Genomic DNA, 17,569 nt, shown 5'->3' with positions numbered 1-17,569 from the left:
AAAATGGGCAGATTCAACCTGCCAGGAGCCTTCCATCAAGAGCAGTAATCAGTCACGACTTACTACAGGAAAGCTTCTGACCAAGGAGCAACCTGGGGAATAGTTCCGTAAGCACTCCCCCCCCCCTTTAATTATCTTTATTTATTGGATAGAGACAGGCAGAAATTGAGAGGGAAGGAGGTGGAAGGTCTGGCTTTTATAATTGTTTCTCCACTGGACATGGACTTTGGCAAGTGAATCCCTTCCCCACCCCCAGCCTGTTTCTATCTTTCCCTAGTGGGATAGGGCTCTGAGGAGGTGAGACTTTGGGACACATTGTTGAGGTTGTCGCCACCTGCAGGGGGTGGGGGGAGATCCCAAGTGGTGAAGCAGAGCTGCAGGTGTCTCTCTCTCCCTCTTAATTTGCACCTACAGGTGAGGACCAGTGTCTTCAACCTGGGTCTTTGCACTCTGTAATGTGAGTGCTTAACCAGGTGCACCAGATTCTCTCTCTCTCTCTCTGTCTGTGTGTGTGTGTGTCTGTCTGTCTGTGAAAAATGTCAGCTCTGAGCAGTGAAGCCCTGGTGATAACAGAACTAAAGATAGATAATTCCCTTTTGGGGAGGCTGGGCGGTAGCACAGAGGGTTAAGTGCACATGGTGCAAAGCACAAGAACTGGCATTAGGATCCCAGTTCGAGCCCCAGGCTCTCCACCTGCTGGGGAATCACTTCCCAAGTGGTGAAGCAGGTTTGCTCTCCCCATCTCTGTGTTCCCCTCCTCTCTCCATTTCTCTCTCTCCTATCCAGCAACAACAAGGGCAACAAAAATGGGGGAAATGGCCCCCAGGAGCAGTGGATTTGTAGTGCAGGCGCCAAGCCCCGGCAATAACCCCAGAGACAAAAAGAAAAATGCCCTTTTTGAAAATAACTGGGCAAGACTGTTTCATCTGAGGGTAGTCAATAACTATGTCACTGACTGGGCTTTTCTCTCTACAGCTAACTCTGAATGTGAAACCCTAAGCAAGGGGCAGTCAAAAGAGCTCACCGGGATAGAGTGTGGCTCTGTCATCATGCACAGGACCCAGGTTTGAGCCTGGTCCCCATAACACTGAAGGAACTTTGGTTCCATGGGGGTGGAGATGGTGACATAGGCCTTTGGTGACAGGAGTAGTGGAGAAGAAAAGACACTAGGATCTTACAATCTTGTAACCTATTGTTAGTCACAAATTAAATAGATAGATAGATAGATAGATAGATAGATAGATAGATAGATAGATAGATGAAAGCAAGAACAGAGAGAGAAAAATAGACATCTGCAGACCTACTTTGCAGCTTGTGAAGTGTCTTCCCACACAGGCAGGAAGCTGGGGGCTTGAACTTGGATCCTTGTGCTTGGTACTATGAACACTTAACTGGGTATGCCACCACCAGGCAGCTGATTCTTCCTCTTCACAAGCTGTTGGGCCAGGACCATGGGAATCAGATATGAGGGACAGAGCACAAGAAGCCAGCCCCTGTTCCCCTCGGTCACTTCCCTGACCACTGACTGCTGGAGTCATTCAAGAATGCCCCTCAGCATGCGGGCTGATCCCTCACTCATGTCCCTGGCACCAGGCAGCCACACAGACAGCAAAAGGTCACAGCCAAGGTCCAGCCAACATTCCTAGGACTGGGGGCCATGGGAGAGGAGGATGAGGGGCTGGTGACAATTACTTCTGGCTCGAGCCAAGTGAGTGGTGCAAACAGCTCAGCTTAGAGGAAGAAAAATGAGTGCTTTTTGTGGCTGCACCCTGTTTGGACCCGCACCCCAAGGCCTGCAAACTGGACCTGGCATAAGCTCTGAAGGGCGATGAATGATAGGGGCAGGGGAAGCAGGGGATGGGCGTGCCTTTCTCCCCAGCAGAACCTTTCAGGAGCTCTTCTCCAGCACTTGGCTCTGCTCCCAGCTCTGCATGTAACGGCTGTTCCTGGTGGAAACCTCATTTGCAGCTTGGATTTAATTCGTAACCCATAAGCTGCTCAGTGAAGAAAGCCGGGCGGCAGGGCAACAAGCTGGCAGCTGCCCCCTACCCCACCCCACCACCCCATTGCTGCAAGGCCTGGAATCCACAGCTAGCCTTCTGCTTTTGTTTTTTCTTTTCTTTTTTCCTGACTCTTGACCTCTCAGCCTTCACTCATCACCACACCCTGGACCCACCGCAGCATCTGGGCGCTTCCTTCTTCTCTCCGTCTCATTCCTCTGGACCATTGGGGTTGTACTTATTTTCGGTTGTGATTATTATTTTTGCAAGCTGACGTTTTTCTCTCCTGACTTCATTTTTTTTTTCTTTGGAGAGTTGTAGTGTTTGCAGTTCGAACATGGTCCCTGGGACAGAAAGAAGGAAGCAGTGGTGCTGGAGAAATGGATGGATTGGAGGAAGAGGTTGCCATGGAAACAGAACTAGGCTTGGATGATGGACAAGTCATGAGCTTGAGGCTGCTCAATCCTGTTTGTGGCAGAAAAGGCAAAGGGCCGAGCAGAGCAGGGAGGGCAGAGGAGGCAGGTGGGGCAGCCTGCGTCTGCAGTACTGGGCCCCCCACTCGCACCTCTGAGAAACGTGCACTGAGGGGCTGGGCAGTAGTGCTGCAGGCAGAGCGCACATAGTGGAAAGTGCAGGGACCAGCGCCAGGGTCCTGGTTGGAACTCCTGGCTCCCCACCTGCAGGGGGGTCGCTTCCCAAGCAGTGAAGCAGGTCTGCAGGTGTCTGTCTTTCTCTCTCCCTCTATATCTCCCACTCCTCTCTCCATTTATGTCTGTCCTATCCAGCAACAACAACAATGGGAAAAAAAGATGACCATCAGGAACAGTGGATTCCTAGTGCAGGCTTTAAGCCCCAGCATTAATCCTGTATGCAAAAATTAATAATATATGTGTGTATGTATATATATATATATATATATATATATATGTATATATATGTGTGTGTGTGTGTGTGTGTGTGTGTGTGTGTACACTGAAAACTCTATGGTGAGAACTTGCTCTACCATAAGCCCCCAAATAACTTGGTTATAGTAATAATTACCTATTGCCCTCTCCCACTCTACGACAGGAAGGAACTTGCCCTATTCTCCTAAAAATCCACATTTCTCCCTGTTTGGGCCTGGAACCTCTGGAATTTTGCTTGCATTTTTTGATACTCCTCCTCTTGACGCCCTCACCCTGTGATACTCCCTCTGCTGACCTCAACTCAGTCAATGCAGCCAGTGCCACCGCTTTGGACTGTCTGCAGAGACAGCGAGCCTGATACGTCAAACTTCTGACACATAACCTGCCACCAAGTCATAGACACAGCCATGACGCCATCTTGACTTCCCTGGGCAGATGACCTCACCAATGTGTCCTGGAACCTCATGTACCCAGAGTCCTGTCCCCACTAGGGAAAGAGAGAAACAGGCTGGGGTTATAGGTCCACCTGCCAATACCCATGTCCAGCAGAGAAGCCAGAACTCCCACTTTCTGCACCCCGTAAAGAAGTTTGGTGCTTACTCCCAGAGGGGGGAAATGCTAGGGGAAGATGATCCAAGGTCCCTGAGTCCCAGTTCCAGCAAGGCCCCAAGACCAGGAGAGGAAAGAGCAAGGGCATTCAGAACTACTAATCGGTGTAGATGTGACTTAGAGAGGAAGAGAAGGTGAGGCCATAGAAGAAATGGCCAGGCCGAGTTGCAGACGCTCCCATGATGCCATCCTGACTTCTCAGGGCAGACGACCTCACCAATGTGTCCAGGAACCTCACGTCTTCAGAGCCCTGCCCCAGTAGAGAAAGGTAGAAACAGACCTGCCAACGCCCATGTCCAGCAGAGAAGCAATTACAGAAGCCAGACCGTCCACCTTATGCACCCTAAAAATAATATTGGTCCATACTCCCAGAGAGAAAAAGAATAGGAAAGCTTCGGGGACCCAGAGGGGGCATACCTGGTTAAGTGCACTCATGACAGTGAGCAAGAACCTGGGGTTCAAGCCCTTGGCCCCCAGATGCAAGGGAGAAAGCTTCATGAGTGATCAAGCAGGGCTGCAGGTGTCTGTCTATCTCCCCTGCCCCCTCTTCATTTCTCTCCATCCCTGTCCAATAATAGATAAACATTAAAAGATTAAAATAAAAATAGTAAGGATGCTTCCAATGGAGAGGATGGGATACAGAACTCTGGTGGTGAGAACTGTGTGGAATTGTACTCCTGTTATCTTGCAGTCTTGTTAATCGTTATTAAATCACTATAAATATATGTATTCTCTGTTCTCCAGGCCTGAGGAGTCCAGCACTCAGAAACACACTGAGGACAGAAGGAAATGACCTGTTGTCAAAGGAAGTTCCCTGAGGGCTAGAGTCAGAGTTAGGAGTCCAAGAACAAAGCCATAAGCAGATGAGCCTATCCGACAGGTGTCCCTCGGCCTTGTTCCCCAGTTTCCCTGCCTCTGCTCCATCAGCCTCTGCTAGCCTGCAGCTCCTTGTCCGTTTAGGGGTGAGACTAGGGGCGGAAGTCAAGGATGGTTGAAGGATCGGTGATCTCAGCCTGGAGACATTGTGATAAAAGTTGCACGGAGGCCTCCATGGTTTCTTTGTTGCTACTGTGGATGGGCACTGAGGAAGGAAGGGGGTGGTGCTTGGGTAAAAAGACTCTTGTCTATCAGATTAGCAAAACCTGATAAGCCTTGCCCCACTGAAATACGCCTGAGAGACTGACATCTTTTCTTTACTCTGACACTCATTGGCTGTTAGACTTTTTTTTTTTTAAACCAGAGCCCTGCTCAGTTCTGGTGTAAGGTGGTGTTAGGGATTGAACCTAGGACTTTGGAGCCTCAGGCATAAGAGTCTCTTTGCATAACCCTTATGCTTTCTACCCCCAACCCAGCAGCTGTTTGATCTTTTAATTTGCTCCTCTTTCTCACTGGGAAAGTGATTGAACTGAATGCAAGTCCATTCCCAAGTTATTTTTAAAATATTAATTTATGTATCTATTTATTATAAGATAGGGACAGAAACTGAGAGGAGAGGGGGAGATAGAGAGGAAAAGAGAGACAGAGAGAGACACACCTGCAGACCCGCTTCACCACTCAGGAAGCTTTCCCCCTGCAGCTGGGGAGCACTTGTGCATTGTTACATGTGTGCTCAGCCACGTGCACACCAAGCAACGCCCCTCCCCCAGATTATTATATCTTTAAATCTTTATTTATTATTGGATAGAGACAGAAATTGAGAGGAGAGGAGGAGCTAGTTAAAGAGGAAAAGAGACAGAGACACAGGCAGCCCTCCTTCACCACTTCTGAAAGCTTTCCCCCCTGCAGGTGGGGACCAGGGGCTTGAACCTGGGTCCTTGTGCACTGTACCCTGTGTGCTTAAACAAGTGCGCTAGGCCAGCTGTCCCCATGTGATGGAGAGTGTGAAAGCATAGCTGAGCATTTCCTGCTTGTAAAGAGGGTGCACAGTCCTCACTAAATTAGATTCTCCAACCACTTTTTCCCCACCCCCTCCGGGTATAATGGGTATAGTTGTTTCTGCAGTGTCAGCAGTAGCTGACACTTCCTTGGATTCTGCAAAGGTGATTCCGCAGGAAAAAAAAATTTTTTTAATAAAGGAAAAAGGAAAAGAGACAGCTATCGATGAGAAACACTAATTCTTCTAAGGCCAAGAACACACAGGAGTGAGAGTGTGTTGCAAAGATTGTTCAAAGAGATTTCTACCAGCCAGCCCATTGCAAAAATGAGTAATTGATTCCTAGGATTGAAGAAGAGATCCCAGAGATACTTTGGTTTCCTTCTGTCTGCCTTTTGAGAAAGTGAGGCATCCAGATTAAGTGTTTTATGTTGCTGACTCCCAGGAAGCCTGCTGCTACAATTGACCTGCTGAGTTATCTGCCGCTACCCGGGCTCATGCTTAGAGTGGCTTTATCTCCCCTCACCTACCCCAGTCCAGCTCGTCTCATTGTCAAGGAGATTGACACAGGCTGGGGATGGGCTGCCAACAACCTAGAAGACAGGTCTGCACTGGTGATTCCTCTAGAGAAAGGCAGTTCTGCTATGGTGCTTCTTTTTCTTTTCTTTTTTTTTTTTGGCCTCCAGGGTTATTGCTGGGCTCGGTGCCTGCACCGTGAATCCACTGCTCCTGGAGGCTATTTCCCCCCCTTTTTTTGTTGCCCTTGTTATTCCATCGTTGTTGTGGTTATTATTATTATTGTTGTTGTTATTGATGTCGTTGTTGTATAGGACAGAGAGAAATGGAGAGAGGAGGGGAAGACAGAGAGGGAGAGAGAAAGACAGACATCTGCAGACCTGCTTTACTGCCTGTGAAGCGAATCCCCTGCAGGTGGGGAGCTGGGGGGGCGCATGAACCAGGATCCTTGCACCCGTCCTTGTGCTTTGAGCCACATGCGCTTAACCCACTGTGCCACTGCCTGACCCCAGGTGCTTATTTCCAAAATGTGAATACCTCCTAAGACAACTGATAGAAGAAAAGAAGAAGAAGGAGAAGGAGAAGGAGAAAGGAGGAAGGAGGAAGGAGGAAGGAGGAAGGAGGAAGGAAGAAGGAAGAAGGAGGAGGAGAAGAAAGAAAAAGGAGAAGGAGAAGAAGAAGGAGGAGGAGGAGAAGAAGAAAGAAGAAGAAGAAAGAGAAGAAGGAAGAAGGAAGAAGGAGGAGAAGAAGAAAGAAGACGAAGGAGGAGGAGAAGAAGGAAGAAGGAGAAGGAGAAGAAGAAAGAAGACGAAGGAGGAGGAGGAGAAGAAGAGGAGAAGAAGGAAGAAGGAAGAAGGAAGAAGGAAGAAGGAGAAGGAAGAAGGAGGAGGAGGAGGAGAAGGAGAAGGAGAAGGAGAAGGAGAAGGAGAAGGAGAAGGAGAAGAAGAAGAAGAAGAAGAAGAAGAAGAAGAAGAAGAAGAAGAAGAAGAAGGAAGAAGGAGAATGAGAAGAAGAAGAAGTTAAGCATCTGGGTGGTGGTGCATCTGGTAGTGCTCAAGGGCCCTCCTTGGTTAAAGCCCCGCGTTCTCACAGGCACTGGTGGAAACTTCACAAGTGGTAAAGCAAGTGCTGCAGAGACCTCTCTCTCCATCCCTGTCTGTACTCAGTAAACAGACAAACAAGTTAAGAGTCCAGGGTGTTGGCTGTCCAACTAGCACTCAGGACTCTGCATCTAGGCTGCCCTGCCCTCAGTTCAGTCCTTGAAGCCACATGTGCGAGAAAGGTGCTGTGATATTTCTCAAAAGTATACACATCTTAAAGAGTAGTTTGACCATAAGAGATGTTTTGAATCTGTTTTGTATTAGTGATTTACAAATTTACAAGATAAAAGGGATTTAATTCCACACTGTTCCACCAACAGGATTCTGTGCCCCCTTTCTCTCCACTGAAAACTACGACAGTTCTCCACAGGTCACAGGTGTGGGTTAGCTATCATTTCTATAACTATCTGTCTATCTGTTTTTCTTTCTATCTATCCGTCTGTCTTTTTGTCCTTTTTTTTTCCCCGACGCCCCTGCCTTCTCTTCCTTTCTAAGTCACACCTATACCTACTACCGCTTCTAAGTGTCCTTCCTTGTCTCTTCTTGTTCTTCTTCTCTCTCTGGGTCCTGATGGAGTTGGAGTTCAGAGCTCTCTGTTCATCTCCCCCTAATATTTCTCCTCCTCTGGGACTATGGACCAAAATTCTTTCTGAAGTGCAAAGGTGGAAGGTCTGGTTTCTGTAATTGCTTCTCTGCTGGACATGGGCATTGGCAGGTGGATCTGTACCCCCAGCCTGTCTCTCTCTTTCTCTGGTGTCGCATCTGTTTATCACCTGTGTTCTCACCCATCGATGAACACACACAACTATGATATGCCGCCCGCACAAGAGCATGCAAAATGTCTATTTTATTTTAGGTGTTTTCTAAGGGGCCCATGACTTTGGTGATTTTTTTACTTGAGTCTGGTAGCTAACATGCAGGTGGACTAAAACTATTGTCTGGGGAGATGATGTCAGAGTTGAGAATATGGCTAGAAAGATGGATTGGGGCAGAGAGTAGTGTCCAAATATAAGGGAAGTATATAAATACTGTGAACTATAAAGCCTATAGAGCTGACCTCAGTCCATGTGTGTTCATATTGAGCACAAGAGTCTGTGTGACCTCTGAGGCCCTGTCAGTCTCAGCTCCCAGTCCATGGTCACAGCTGGGGACATTCTAGTCTGCACTCATTTCAGAACCACTCAGTCTTCCTCCAGTGGCAAGAGTAGTCTGACCCAGCCTCCCTTTGAAGAGAGTTGTAGTCCCTGCCATTGCTGCTCTGCTGTGAGGGCAAGGTCCTGAAGAGGCTCACGAGACTTATGGTGATGGTCCTGATGGCAGTGACCAGTGGTGGTGTAGGGAGGGGTCTATTAGAAGTATAGGTCCATCATATCTGTGTGGGAATCCAAAGATTCCCTGACTAGAGTACCAGAGGATGAGATGGTGTGATATTGACCAAAACTTCATCTGTTCTATTCCCACCTTTGAGCTCCTGTCTATTGAACATTTTGTCCTGCTTTATATCTCACCACCTTTCAGCTACCAAGTTGAAGATGCTACTAGGATTCCATCTAGACTTTCCTGGGCAGATGCCCTCACCAATGTGTCCTGGAACCTCACCTCCCCAGAGCCCTGCCCCACTAGAGAAAGAGAGAAACAGGCTGTGGGTTTGGATCCACCTGCCAATGTCCAAGTCCAGTGAAGAAACAATTAAAGAAGCCAGACCTTCCACCTTCTGTTCCCCATAAAGGATTTTGGTCCATACCCCCAGAGGGATAAAGAATAGGGAAGCTTCCAATGGAGGGGAGGGGACACAGAAGTCTAGTGGTGGGAACTGTGTGGAATTGTACCCCTCTACAATCTTGTTAATCATTTTTAAATCACTGATAATTTTTTAAAAGAATATTCCTAATGAACCTCTGAGTCATTATATTGAAAACTCATTTATATTGAAAACTCCTTTCACCTTGGTCACAAGCTACACCCTTTCTCACATGATGTTCAACCCTCTGTTCTCCTTCAGGTCCTCCACTCTCCTCATATTACAGGAATACATATTGCAGTCCTTCTGACGCCCAGCTCCAGATGCAAGGCCCAGCTGTTTTTCAAGGTAAAGTGCCATGCTTGTTATATTTTCAGTAGCATTTCCATTTTTGCTAAGCATGTCAATATTTAAAACTGCACTACCATCTTTATGAGATGCCTACCATTTTGTCTGTGTCTCTGTCAAGCTTTGAAGTATTTTGCCCTTGGTGCCTGTGGGTTTCATTACACATTTTTTTTATAGCGTGATGTATTCATATCTTATTCTTACTGTAAGCCATCACCTCCAACACCAGCACATAAAGCAATACAATTTGATTACCCGACGCTGTCTCTGTGAATTAGATGACATGCATGGCATGAACTAGCTCTCTCCTCTTGTAGAGCTTCCTGTAGCCAGACATCAAAGATTTGGTCAAGTTGGACTCTGGTCTGGACTTTCTTAGAAGAAAAACGAGTCCTAGATCCCTTTATGTTGTGGAAAGGAGATTGTAGAACCCAGCTTCCTACTTCCTTCATGGTGATGTGTCAGGGGGTGCTCTCTGACCCTAACAACATCCCACCTTCCTCAGAGCCTTCCATTTTCTGTTCTTTTTATTAGTGATTTAATGCTGATTTACAAAACCACAAGATAACAGGAGTACAACTCCACACTGTCCCCACTACCAGCGTTCTAGATCCCCAGTCCCTCTATTGGAAGCTACAGCTGTTCTCCAGTGGTTGCAGATATGGGTTAGCTATTACTTCTATAACTCTCTGTCTTTGTATAGATTTGCCCATCTTTTAATGTTCCAACTTCTCTCCCTTTCCAGATCACACATACACCTGTTCACCTATTCCTACATCCAAATCCAAATCCCCTTCTTTCCCTGTTCTCCTCTTCTTTCTCTTGGTCCTCATATGGATTAAAATTGTTATTTTGGGAGTGCAGAAGGTGCAAGGTCTGGCTTCCGTAAATGCTTCTCTGCTGGTCATGGGCATTGACAGGTGGATCCACACCCCCAGCCTGTTTCTGTCTTCCCTTAGTGGGGCAGGGCTCTGGGGAGGTGGGGTTCCAGCACACATCGGTGAGGTCGTCTGCCCTGGTGTCACGGTAGCGTCTGTAACTTGGTGACTCCTTCCAGCAGTGGTGCATGCAATTCTTCTTTGCTTTATACCCCTTTTACTACCCATGTGCAGTAAGTCCTGACTTCTTCTTCTGTCCCGAGCCAGCAGAGAACTACAATGAGGGTTGTATAAGTACTTGCGATCTTCTGTTTAAAGTCAATGGGCAAGCAAACTTCATTTCATCTTCAGAATATCTTTTCGCAGGTAACAGGACTTATCCATATCAAAGTGAAGGTCATATGGGACAAACTCTTGCTACCTATTCAGAGATTTTTAAGAACACATATGTCAGCACAAGGGCCCGAGTAAGGATCTGGGTTCGAGCCCCCTACTCCCTACCTGCCGGGGGGGGGGGTCACTTCACAGGCAGTGAAGCAGGTCTGCAGGTGTCCATCTTTCTCTCCCCCTCTCTGTCTTCCCCTCCTCTCTCCATTTCTCTCTGTCCTATCCAACAACAACAACAACAATAAAGGCAAAAAATGGGAAAAAAGAGCCTCTAGGAGCAGTGGATTCATAGTGCAGGCACTGAGCCCCAGCAATAACTCTGGAGGCAATATATATATACATCATGGTGTATGTGAACCCCCCTGCAGGTGGGGAGCTGGGGGCTCGAACCGGGATCCTTACACCGGTCGGTCCTTGCGCTTTGTATTATGTGCACTTAACCTGGCATGCCACCACCCAGCCCCTAGTGTCTCTCTTTCTCTCTCTCTCTCTCTCTATCCCCCCTTTCCCTCTCTGTTTCTCTCATTCCTCTCCAAAAAAATGGACAGGTATATGTGAATCCCTGTATGTGTAATTTTTATTTCTTTTAATTATTTGTTCATTGAATAGATATATAGAAATCAAGAGGGGAGGGAGGGATAAAGAGATAGAGAGGGAGAGAGACACCTGCAGCACTGCTTCCCTGCTCATGAAGCTTCCTCCCTGCAGGTGGGGACCTGGGGGAATGAACCAGGATCCTTGTGCAGTAGTGGGTGTGCTCAACCAGGAGCACCACTGCCTGCCCAAGCTTCAGGGCTCTTTCTCCTACACCTATTCATGTTGGGATTCCATAGACTTGCAATTTGGGAATTCACTTTTTAAAAATTTATTTCCCCTTTTGTTGCCCTTATTTTTCATTGTTGTTGTAGTTATTATGTTGTTGTTGATGTCGTCTGTTGTTGGATAGGGCAGAGAGAAATGGAGAGAGGAGGGGAAGACAGAGAGGGGGAGAGAAAGACAGACACCTGCAGACCTGCTTCACCACCTGTGAAGCGACCCCCCTGCAGGTGGGGAGCTGGGGGCTCGAATCGGGATCCTTACACCGGTCGGTCCTTGCGCTTTGTATTATGTGCACTTAACCTGGCATGGCACCACCCAGCCCCTAGTGTCTATCTTTCTCTCTCTCTCTCTCTCTCTCTCTCTCTCTCTCTCTATCCCCCCTTTCCCTCTCTGTTTCTCTCAGTCCTCTCCCAAAAAAATGGAAAAATATGGCCTTGAGGAGCAGTGGATTTGTAATGCTAGTACTGAGCCCTGTCAATAACACTGGAGACAGAAAGAGGCCTCTCCCTGCAGGTAGGGAGCCAGGGCCTTGAAGCTGGATCCTTGCAGGGGTCCTTGTATTTAGTACTATGTGTGCTTAATTGGGTGCATCACAGCCTACGCCCCCTCCCTCTCTTTAAAAAGATTATTATATTTATTGGATAGAGACAGCCAGACATTGAGAAGGAAGGGGTGATAGAGAGGGAGAGAGACAGAGAGACACCTGCAGCTCTGCTTCACCACTCACAAAGCTTTCCCCCTACAGGTGGGGACCAGGGGCTTGAACCTGTGTCCTTGCACATTGTAACATGTCCCGTGAACTCAGTCAGGTGGGTCACCACCCATATCCTGTCTCTGTCCCTCTCTATTTCCCCACTTCCCTCTTGATTTCCCCCTGTCTGCATCCAAATAAATAATTGAATATATATATATATATATATATATATATATATATGTGTGTGTGTGTGTGTGTGTGTGTGTGTGTGTGTATGCATATATGTGTTCAGAGGAAATGACTTGGATAAAATTCAGTTAGAAAGTGCAAGGGGATGATGGGGTTTGACTAAGCAAAATTCTGGGGAGTGTTTTGCTGCAAATGAACAATATTCTAACTAGTGGGTCTATTACCTTGGGGCGATCCGAGCAGAGGCATGAGGGGGCACGGGGCTCTGCATTTCTGTGGGATCTTCTGGTTGTACTTGCTGACTGCGGAGAATTAGAACAGCCATCTCTTTCTTGACTGCCATTTCGCAAAGACCCGCAAGCAGGGAGGGACACAGATACATGGAGTCGGCTGACCAAGCCACAGGTTGCCAGCCCCGTCTCTTTCCACCTTTGTCATTGGCTCTGACCCCACAAACGCAGTGATACAATACCATTACTGGGTTGGACAGAGCATTTGGCCTCTCCCCAGAGTCCTCCGAGGATGAACTAGTTGCCAGGTACCACTCTGAATCAGGCCATATCAGGACTGCCTCCTCGGCCAAGAAACGGAGATTAGACAAAACAGAAAAGGTGAATACCAGCATTGCACAGTGACTTCTGCAATGTCCCTTCTGGTCAGGCTCAGAGGTTGAGGCTGGCCTCACGTACTCATCAGAACAACGGACTTCAGCCATTCTGTAAATAAAAAATAGAAGGTCAGTGTCCCTGTTCTCGGTCAGTGCTGGACACCTCCAGCCGCCTTGACTGTTTAGTTCTCTGAGCAAGACACTGAAGTCTGTTCTCTTAGCCTCCATTGGTAGAGGAGGGTATTCGGCTGGTGGTGATTGCATCTCCCTTTTTTTTTTGTATTAGTGATTTGATATTGATTTACAAGATAGCACGGGTATAATTCCACTCCTTTCCCACTACCAGAGTCCTGTGTCCCCCATTCCTCCCATTGGAAGCTGCAGTGGTTCCCCCAAGATCGTCGATAAGGGTTGACTATTATTTCTAGAACTCTCTACCCATAACTATATATATTTGCAGGAGTCAGGCTGTAGTGCAGCGGGTTAAGCGCAGGTGGCACAAAGCACAAGGACCGGCATTAGGATCCCAGTTTGAGCTCCCGGCTCCCCACCTGCAGGGGAGTCGCTTCACAGGCGGTGAAGCAGGTCTGCAGGTGTCTGTCTTTCTCTTCCCCTCTCTGTCTTCCCCTCCTCTCTCCACTTCTCTCTGTCCTATCCAACAACCATGACAGTAATAATAACTACAATGATAAAAAGGGCAACAAAAGGGAATAAATAAATATTTTTTAAAAAACTATATGTATATATATATATATATATATTTGCCCATTTTCCCCTATGGTCCTGCCTTCTCTTCCTTTCTAAGTCACACCTGCACTGATTACTACTTCTGAATGTGCTTCATTTTTCCTCTTCTCTCTCCAGGTCCTGATGGAGTTGGAATTCAGAGCCCTCTGGTCATCTTCCCCTAACATTTCTCCCCCTCTAGAAGTATGAACCAAAATTCTTTTTGGAGTGCAGAGATGGGAGTTCTAGCTTTCTGTAATTGCTTCTCTGCTGGACATGGGCATTGGCAGGCGTTTTTTGTTTTGTTTGTTTGTTTGTTTTTGTCTTGTCCATGGTCCTAGCTCTAGAGAATTTGAATGCAGGTCTGCCTGATGCCCAGGTCTGGTTTTGTTTGCTCTGTGCTCAAGTCTGAGCAAGGCCAGGCACTGGGCTTGTCAGGGCGGGGAGCTGTGTGGCGGGGTCCACCCTCTGTCTAATCTGTATCCCCTGCAGCTTCCCTAGGCACAGCCTTGCACCCTGGGCCAAGCGCTGGGCCTGGGCGGCCAGGAGTGTTCCCCACTATTCCCCACTGAGCAGAGCAGGGTTTGAGCAGATGACCAGTACACTCCTGGGCCACAGCTGACTGTACAACAGGGCTCCTTTCTCCACTGAGCTTTGCCAATCTGGATGCCAGGCCCTGCCATCTGCAGCCCTGTGGCCCTTCAGCTCTGTGCTGGTTAACTCTCCACAGAGCCATTTGGAACAGGAGCCAGAGGGAGGACGGGGGGCACTCCGGTTACAAGGCTGGTCTCCACCTGTCTGTGTCCATCCCAACAGGGAGATGATCTGACAAGGCAAATTGGAGGTGATGCAGACTCACCCCCACTGCGGGTTTCCACAGAGAAGGCAGATAGAGAGAACGCTAGTCCTTGGTGAGGTCCAAGCCAAGGGGTCAGTGAAATCCTCTGGCTCCATTTTACTTCTCAAATTGAAAAGCTAATCCCCAGCTTCTCCGCCCTGGCTCAGTCAGCAGGCCTCTCTCTTGGCACGTGGCCCCCTCTGACCTGGGAGGACCTTCTTGCAAATCCCCTATTATTAGCATTGATCTGGGCTGATCCAGGCTCCGTCTTTGTCATTAATTTCCAGGGTCTTAGACAGCAGTCCCTAAGAACACAATCCATCCAGGACCTGGGGAGGGGAAGTCAGGGAACACCAGGGATCTTTAGACATGCGACGCAGTCACTGGAGATCTTAGAAGGTGATGTCTCTGGCTTTTTCCTGAAATGATCCTTGTTGAAATATATTGTTTGGGGCGGGGGCAGGCAAGTGGCACATTGGGTTAAACACACATAGTAGGAAGCACATGGACCCCTGCAAGGATCCTGGTTCAAGCCCCCAGCTCCCCACTTCCAGGGGGGTCATTTCATGGGCAGAGAAGCAGGTAAGCAGGTGTCTGTCTTTCTCTCCCCCTCTCTGTCTTCCTCTCCTCTCTCCATTTCTCTCTGTCCTATCTAAAAAAAATCTTAAAAATGGCCACAGGAACCAGTGGATTAGTAGTGCAGGCACCAAGTCCCAGTGATAACCCTGGAGGCAAAAATAAATAAATCATAAAATATTGTATTTATTTTTATTGGGTAGAGACAGAAATGAATTGAGAGAGGGAGATAGAGAGGGAGAAAGGCAGACACCGGCACCACTACTTCACCCTCCTGAAGCTTCCTTTCTGCAGGTGGGGGTGGGGTGGGGCTTGAACCCAGGAACTTGTACATGGGAACATGCATCCTACTCCTAGGCCCGCTCAAGGGCCACTTCTCTGCTCATTCTCCCCCTCAGCTTTCTCTAGTCTCCATCTGGACACAGATTTCCTAGGACAAGTCCTGTCCTACCTTATCCACGTTACATTTGTCGTCTTTTATTTTTTTAATTTTTAAAAAGAAATACGTTTCTTTTTTCTTGTATTTATTTTGGATAGAGACAGAGAGAAACTGAGAGGGGCGGGGAGGGGAGGTAGAGAGGGAGAGAGCACTACTTTGCCACTAAAAAAAAAAAAAAGCTTCCCCCTGCAAGTGGGGATGGGGGTGGAGTTTGAACTCAGATCCTTGCACCTGGCAGCATGTGCACTCAACTGGATGTGACACTGCCTTCCAACCAAATGGTTCCTTTTTGTTTTTATTAGTGATTTACAAAATTACAAAATAACAGGATACAGATCCACACCATTCCCACCACCAGGGTGCTGTGTCCCCATTCCCTCCATTGGAACCTGCAGTGTTCTTCCAAGGTCATGGAGATGGGTTGACTATTATTTCTATAACTATCTGTGCATATATATGTTCACCCATCGTCTCTGGGGTCCTGCCTTCTCTTCCATTTTAAGTCATACCTACACTTATCGCTCATTCTGATGTCTTTCCGTTTTTCATCTTCTCTCTCTGGGTCCTGATGGAGTTGGAGTTCAGAGCCCTCTGGTCATCCTCCCCCTAACATTTCTCCCCCTCTGGGAGTATGATTCTGTGGGTCTGATGTGTGTTTGAGCATGGATGGCTGACCCCCCGGAAGTCTCCCCTTGGCATGCCAGCCTTGTGGTCCAGCGAGATATATCCAGAGCATGCGGGAGAATTCCAGTCTCACCCATCACCCCACCCCTCCTCCCTCTGGTGGGCTTCGCCTTCCTTATATTTCTATTTCCCCGTTCCTGCATCACCATCCACACCTTCTCGTTGCCTTTCTTTCTTTCTTTTTTAATATTTATTTTATTTATTTATTCCCTTTTGTTGCCCTTGTTGTTTTATTGTTATAGTTATTATTGTTGTTGTCGTTGTTGGATAGGACAGAGAGAAATGGAGAGAGGACAGGAAGACAGAGAGGGGGAGAGAAAGATAGACACCTGCAGACCTGCTTCACCGCCTGTGAAGCGACTCCTCTGCAGGTGGGGAGCCGGGATTCGAACCGGGATCCTTATGCCGGTCCTTGTGCTTTGCGCCACCTGCGCTTAACCCGCTGCACTACAGCCCGACTCCCGTTGCCTTGCTTTCTTTTCCCTTATAAGGAGATATTGGTCTCACTGGCCAGCTGGCTACTTCCCCTGCACAGATACCCCTTTATAAACTTGTAACTGTGACAATAAAAGGTTCCATCCTCGCCATAGTACCCTGAGGAGGTTTGTCGTACCATCCGCCGTCACGGTACACTGGAAGACCCCTCAGCGAACTCATCTCTGCCTCTGCTGGCCCCGCAATTCTCTGCTCTCCGTCTGTCTCCTGATGGCCAACAGGCCAGACGGAGAAGTGGGAGCCGGGCTGGCTCATTCCCCTCAAGGAACCCGACATGGGGAGCAGAAGGTGGGAAGTCTGGCCTCTGAAATTGCGTCTCTGCTGGACATGGGCGTTGGCAGGTGGATCTACACCCCCAACCTGTTTCTCTCTTTCCCTAGTCGGGCAGGGCTCTGGGGAGCGGAGATTCCAGGACACATTGGTGAGGTTGTCTGCCCTGGGAGGTCAGGACGGAATCATAGTAGCCTCAGCAACTTGGCGGCTAAAAGGCCGTAAGACACAAAGCAGGACAAAATGTTTACTAAATAGGAAGCAGAATATAGGAATAGAGCTTGTGAAAATAAGGACTTTAGTGTAACTAAAGGATTCTTAACGGCAGCTGCTAGTGCTAGAGCTTATCAACCTGTTGGCTTGACCTGCGGTGACCCTTCCTCCGTGAGGATGCCAGAAATGTCACCGTGGGCTGCAGAGATGTCCATGCAAAGGCTGACATGCCATGGTGGTGGCTGCTGTCCCCGTGTCACTGCTCATGGTTTCCCCTGAGCCCTAGAAGTAAGCAGAGTTAAGATGGTGGCCCTTGACTTTCAGAGTGTCGGAAGATCTGAGATATTTCTCCCCGGTTTTGTGACCCCTGTTCCCCAGTGATAAGTTCAGTCAGCACAGCTGCACTTTAGCTGGTGGGTCAGGCCCAGGGCCCTTCTTTGGCATGAGTTCTGCAGTGTCTCTGTGTGGTGAGAGAGACTTGCCATCTGATTCATTTACTAATTCATTCCTCCTGCCACCACACCGACTGCTGGGCTTGGTGCCTACATGAGGAATCCACTGTTCCTGGCAGCCATTTTCTCTCTCTCTCTCTCTCTCTCTCTCTCTCTTTCTTTCATTTGATAGGACAGAGAGAAATTGAGAAAGGAGGGGAGAGAAAGAGG

The 17,569-nt window shown here is 48.1% G+C and overlaps 1 long non-coding RNA gene across 1 annotated transcript in view; it reads left to right on the top strand.

Annotated features, from left to right (window-relative positions):
• Positions 1-9,092, top strand: part of LOC132534934 (uncharacterized) — a 171,053-nt gene extending 161,961 nt beyond the window's left edge. Inside the window, exon 3 of the long non-coding RNA XR_009546694.1 lies at positions 9,006-9,092. This is a non-coding gene — a long non-coding RNA (uncharacterized LOC132534934). The remainder of the gene's footprint in view (positions 1-9,005) is intronic.
• Positions 9,093-17,569: the final 8,477 nt, after the last annotated feature.

The sequence above is a fragment of the Erinaceus europaeus genome, chromosome 20 (assembly GCF_950295315.1).
Source record: "Erinaceus europaeus chromosome 20, mEriEur2.1, whole genome shotgun sequence".
Classification (NCBI taxonomy): domain Eukaryota; kingdom Metazoa; phylum Chordata; class Mammalia; order Eulipotyphla; family Erinaceidae; genus Erinaceus; species Erinaceus europaeus.
This window is presented reverse-complemented; position numbering and strand designations above follow the sequence as displayed.